General features: G+C 34.9%; 1 long non-coding RNA gene across 1 annotated transcript; it reads right to left on the reverse strand.

Moving 5' to 3' along the window:
* Window positions 1-955: 955 nt before the first annotated feature.
* Window positions 956-2,254, reverse strand: LOC144966174 (uncharacterized). Its single transcript, XR_013644169.1, has 3 exons — window positions 2,048-2,254; window positions 1,374-1,496; window positions 956-1,003 (listed from the first exon to the last, which is right to left on the reverse strand). It is a non-coding gene; the product is annotated as an uncharacterized LOC144966174 (long non-coding RNA).
* Window positions 2,255-5,959: the final 3,705 nt, after the last annotated feature.

Consider the following 5,959-nt stretch of genomic DNA (forward strand, 5'->3'; position numbering starts at 1 on the left):
GGCTTTTTGTATTGCAAGATCATCATTTGAATCTAAATCGGCAATAGCTGCTTGTGAAATAAAATTCCCCTCTTTGAAAGTAAGCAACACTTCCCGCCCATCCCTGTATTCCATTAAAGAAGGAACTCTCGATAGTAAATTTTCTTTGAATCTAGTTTTATGTACATATACATCCGACAAATTTATGGCATTTAATTTTGACAAAAGTAAATTGTAGAGATCATTCAGCTTAAACACAACATTTGTGTCTGTGCGAGCTTGTTGTTGATCAATAAAATTGACAATATCCTGTGTGCATTCTGCAATGTGTGTTTTGTATTTGTTGTCTGAAGTATTTTTACATCTAAAATCGTCTGCTCTTCTGTGGAACAGTATAAGGCAAGGCTTATGATACTTTGCTTCCCCCGCAATAAGATCGCCCTCCGCAAATACTCTAAGAATACTTGTATCTGAAAGGAGGACAGCTTCCTCGTAGACTTTTTGTGAGAGAGCAAGAGTCCGGACCTCAGTCAATTCCCCTTCACAACCCTTACAAAACAAGCAGTGTTTGCTTATATGTGATGTGTTTAATGTGCCTCTTGTATCAGGACTTGCAACTGCTTCACTATTACATTGATTTATCTTCTTTGCAAGCCTTTTTAGTTTTGATTTATGAAACCTGTGTCTGCAATTCTTGTGGTAAAGTCCATCATTGTCTCTCAAAAAACTAGCAAGACATTTCACAGGTTGGTTAATATTGAATTTCAATGCTATTGGCAATCTACCTGAGTCATGAAAAAGTTTGATATCCTCAGAAATGGCAACATAAGTGTCTTCAATACAATTTAACTTGGTTGCTTTTTAGGGTTTGTGAGAAGAGAATTTTCAATGGTTTCTTGACAAAACAGGCACTTCGACCAGTAAATTTCAGGGGAAGGTTGATCGAGTCTTGGAACTTTGTTCAGATTCTTACAGTCGACAATGGATGTCTGCCGCTTCTTTCCTCCTGCCATATCAGCGCATTCTAGGAAGGAAAGAAAAATAAAACAAAACCCCATGACATACTCGAGAGACGATATTTATAGTTATTTCCTACAAAGTGTGAATTACGTAGTTTATCAAGTTACAGAAAATGTTACCATCTTAAGGCGATATAGGGTAGCTTGAGAGCTGACAGAATGAACAAGCTTGTGTGCGTGCGAGTGTGTGTGTGTGTGTGTGTGTGTGTGTATGCATGTGAGTGTGTATTTGTGTGTGTGTTTGCGTGAGAAAGGTTAAACACATATTAGTTGACGGGGCTTGGATAGCTCAGTGGTAAGATTCTCTGCAAAACAAAAAATAACAAAACAACAACAACAACAACACACACACAACGAACACATACTTCCAAATACCTGTTAGAATGGAACTTTAGTCCTTGCAATCTTGACTATTCAACAAATCAAACTAGCATTCCAATTTGACGAGGTCCCCAGGCATGATGCTTATTAATTTTAAGGAAACAAAGGACTGTGAGGCTGGCAAGTAGAAATGTAACAAACAAGTCAATACACTGTTTAAAAAAAAACATGAATAAGCAAAAGGTAAAACAATGTTCGTGTGAATATTAGCGTGTATTTGCAGAATTATGTGTGGAGATGTTCTTTTTTTGATCAACTGAGTTAATAATAAATTAGTTATCTTTTTTTTTTCTCGGGCAGCAGTATTGATAAACACCGTTATTCTATCATCAATCATCGACAGGCTAATCTGTATCTAATTGAATCTAAAAGGGTCTAAATTTAGTACTGACATAACACATGCAACTTATATTATATTAAGATAGAAAAATATGTTCAGATCCAAGCATGGGCCATAATCTTACTCTATCTATTGCATCCTGGAGGCTTATTGTGTGTGTAGAATGATATGACTGTGACTCAGCTTTGATCTGACCCAATTCTTTTTTCACAACTCAATTCTTTTGTCATACGTTACGCGATACTTATCGCACTAGCATGCGCATAAAGTAAAATAACATCACGATGATATAAGACATTTATAATAGATGAAAAAGATTGTTCCTTACCTTTTCAACGAATATCGATTGCACAAAATAAAATTGTAGTTTGTTGACATCGTTCAAAAGACAAAACTCATTCTCTCAGTTATTCTTTAGACAACACATGATGCCATTGTCGGTAGATGGAGCTGTCGTTATCTCGAAGGGAGAGGCGGTGACAGATGACAAAACCGCATTTCGATTTAGCATTATTGTACTGTACACACTGGTTGAAAGAAACCTCTTTAACTGCTTTAAATATTTTTTTTAGTCTTTGTTGTTTTTTTTTCGTTTACAGGCGCTAAGACATCCTAGTACATACTTAGTAAAGGATAGGTCGTCCTAATGACTCATCGTTTTGTTGCACGGGCAAAAAAGGACAATTTTTATTGGGGTTTTTGTCTGCGGTCAGAAGACAAAAAATTGTTTTAAAATAATTAAAAGCTAGATTTTTGGTAAATAATAATGGAAAACATTAAAACAAAAATATTTCCACGATCAAAAACTAATCAAGATGTTCTTAATGGGTAAGAATGTTTGTTTTTTATACTTTTGTCATCGAGTGCCAAAACGTCACAAAGTGCGCGTTTTCACTAGAGTTTACGACGAATTTTAAGGTCTTTTCAATAAAAATGGTATTTGGAGCCACCTATTTTTCGAATCTTCATAATTTTCTGCACCAATTTGTATACTTAGTTTGCTGGTTACAAAAAGTGCACAAAACGCACGGAACTTGCCGCTAAGAAAACGGACTACCAGTTAAGAGGCGGTTTGAGGAAATTCAGTATTTCCTGGCGTTATTGAATGCAGGCATTCTTGTGTTCAAACATTAAATGGCTTTATAGATACAGCCAAAATAAGACTCCTGGATAAAGATGTACTATAATATGTTTTTTGTTTTGAATATCATGTTTTGTAATTATTTGAGTGTATTTCCCTTGGTGGGATCCCTGTGCTTGTGTCTGGATGAGCCTTAAAAGTGATCTCAAACTAAGTACACTGATAGTGTGAGCTTGGAAGTTATATCTGCTCCCTATTTGAACGATTCCCCTTTGTTATTCTCCTTTGCTTTTTAATAAATCTGGACTTTTTTTTGACTATCTCATTTTCTGTCTTTTTATGGCGCTGAAATGACCTAAATATGTTGCAAGTGCCATTAAACTCATTTTTTAAAAAACAACAGATTTTTCACAGATCAATCTCTGTTTCATCTTTGTAACTGCAGCAGATTCCGTTGTTTTGAATTCCTATCGTGAAACTGTGATTAAAGAACCTTTTCCGTTTTTAAAATTGTTTGAACCAAATGAACTAATCCTCTGGGTGGGGTTCCTTACCTCCCATAGTGGGCACTTACTGTGTCTTATATCCCGCTATATCTGTTTTCCAATATGCTTTCTGTCTTTGTTTTAGAATGAGATTCTGGGTGGGGATCTTGACCTCCCATAGCGGGCAGGGAGGTACATACTGTGTCTTCTATCCCCTTATATCTTATCCAACAAGCTTTCTGTCTTTGTCTTGGAATGAGATTACTTGGTTCTTTCCGGGCCCTCGTCGGAGTCCTGGCTGAGAGGGAAACAGTCAAATGCATAGTTATTGTTTTGGGAGATGATATTTTTTTCCTTGTAAATCATCTCTCTGTTATGTATTATTATATTGGTTATTTTTAATGTATAATGTAAGCATTTGAGTGTATTCCTCTTTGTTGGATTTTGTGCTTGTGTCCGGATGAGACATAGGTGATCTCAAACTAAGTACATTGGTGGTATACTCTTGGAATCTACATCTGATCCTTATTTGTTCCCATTCCCCTTTGTCTTACTTTCTCTTGGGTGCTTTAATTGTAATTCTAGAACTTTTTACTATCCCATTTTCTTCCTTTTTACTGGCACTGATATAACCTAAATGTGTTGCAAGCGCCGTAAAACCCTTAAAAACAAAAAACAAAAACATTTTTACGATCCCCTTTTCTTCCATTTTAATGGCGCTGATATGACCTTAATGTGTTGCAACTGGGTGGGGATCCTGACCTCCCATAGCGGGCAGGGAGGTACATACTGTGTCTTCTATCTCCTTATATCTGTTTTCCAACATACTTTCTGTCTTTGTCTTGGAATGAGTTTCCTCATTGTAACCTCATTGGTTACTTGGTTTTGTCCTGGCCCTTTCCGGAGTCCTGGCTGGGAAGGAAACAGTCAAATGCATAGTTATTGTTTTGGGAGATAATATTTTTTTCCTTGTAAATCATCTCTCTGTTATGCATTGTTTTATGTTTAGTTTGCATATTATATTATATGATTGGTAAACATTTGAGTGTATTCCTCTTAGTTGGGACCTGTGCTTGTGTCTGGATGAGACTTTTAGGTGATCTCAAATTAAGTACATTGGTGGTATGCTCTTGGAATCTACATCTGATCCCTATTTGTTCCCAGTTCCCCTTTGTCTTACTTTCTCTTGGGTGCTTTAATTGTAATTCTAGAACTTTTACTATCCCATTTTCTTCCTTTTTACTGGCGCTGATATAACCTAAATGTGTTGCAAGCGCCGTAAAACCCTAAAAACAAACAAACAAATGACCCCATGTTTTTATCAGTCTGGCTTTGTCTATGTTTCATATTGTCTGTTTTTTAAAAACTTTTATTCTTTTATTATTGTTACCCAGAAACTAATAAGATAAGGACATTTTTCCCCCTTGGTTATTTCGTATATACATATATTTATCCACCCTGTTGGTTATGTATTGTTGATGACCATTGTGCATGAAAATGAAAATGATAATTGTTTCAAGACTAGCATCATTATTATGCGGGATATGCTCCATTTTGTACAGAATGTATTTTGTTGAAAAATTGATTGTAAATACTTCTTATTTCTTTAACTACATTACAAACGTTGTTTTACAGTTATTTTTCCCACTTCTTGTTTTCATTCTTCCACCTTATTGTTACAACGGTTTCTTACTTTGATTCATATACTTTCGAAGGTTGCTGCCGAGATCTACTTGCATGTTTTCCTTTTTCTAGGTTTCTGTGATGCAAAAGCATACCAGGAACCGATGTCTAAATCTGTCTGGTTTTTTTTTGTTTTTTTTTTGTGTGTGTTCTGTACATGCCATCTTTCTTTTCTAAAGTGCTAAAATGACCTTAAAGGGTCCTTTATTGGTTGGAAAACACATTGTATTTAGATTTGGTTGTAATACATTTGTAGTATATTGAATTTTCTGAACATTTTAATTTTATTTTGTTGTTGTTTAGATACTGGTATCCGTTGTTCCTTTTTAACTTTTTAATTATATCTAATTATGAACCTCTTCTATGTAAATGACTATTAAGAGTAAAGTTCAAATTGAGTCGTCTGTAACAGCAGTTCAACTGTTAATTATATAAAGAACAAGTAATCACATAGAAGAGTAGTAAACCAATCAAAAGCAGTCATGAAAATCAGTCACATTCACAGTATAAAATAATAAAAATTCCTATCTTTTCGTTGTTGAAAGTAAGTTCTCGCATGGGTGTACGATCCGATAGTGATGTCGTTTCTTCTTCTCTTTACTAGCCTATCCTGCTTCTTTGGTTTGTGATTGTATTTTTGACAGGGGATTTTTTTTTCTGTAAATCTTCTGCCTGTTTGTTCTTGGTTATTTATAATTTAGCTTATGATATCTTTAGGTTATGATTTTGATTTACATTTGTACTATTTTTGTTAGATTGCTTGTTTTTTTGTTTCAGCGGTCTCTCATATAACCTCAATTGTGTTGGAAGAGACCTAAAGCAACAAACAAACAAACAAAAAAAAAAGTAAGTTCACATACCGATCAGATTATATGACAATACTTGCCAATATTTCGCTCATTTTGCCAGATAGTTTTATTTATTAAAGTTTTTATTTCATTGACCATACTAGAAATCGTATACACCAGGAAGTATTATAGACTGTTATCTT

The sequence above is a fragment of the Berghia stephanieae genome, chromosome 2 (assembly GCF_034508935.2).
Source record: "Berghia stephanieae isolate SIO BIC M18660-M18661 chromosome 2, UCSD_Bste_1.3, whole genome shotgun sequence".
NCBI classification, from domain to species: domain Eukaryota; kingdom Metazoa; phylum Mollusca; class Gastropoda; order Nudibranchia; family Aeolidiidae; genus Berghia; species Berghia stephanieae.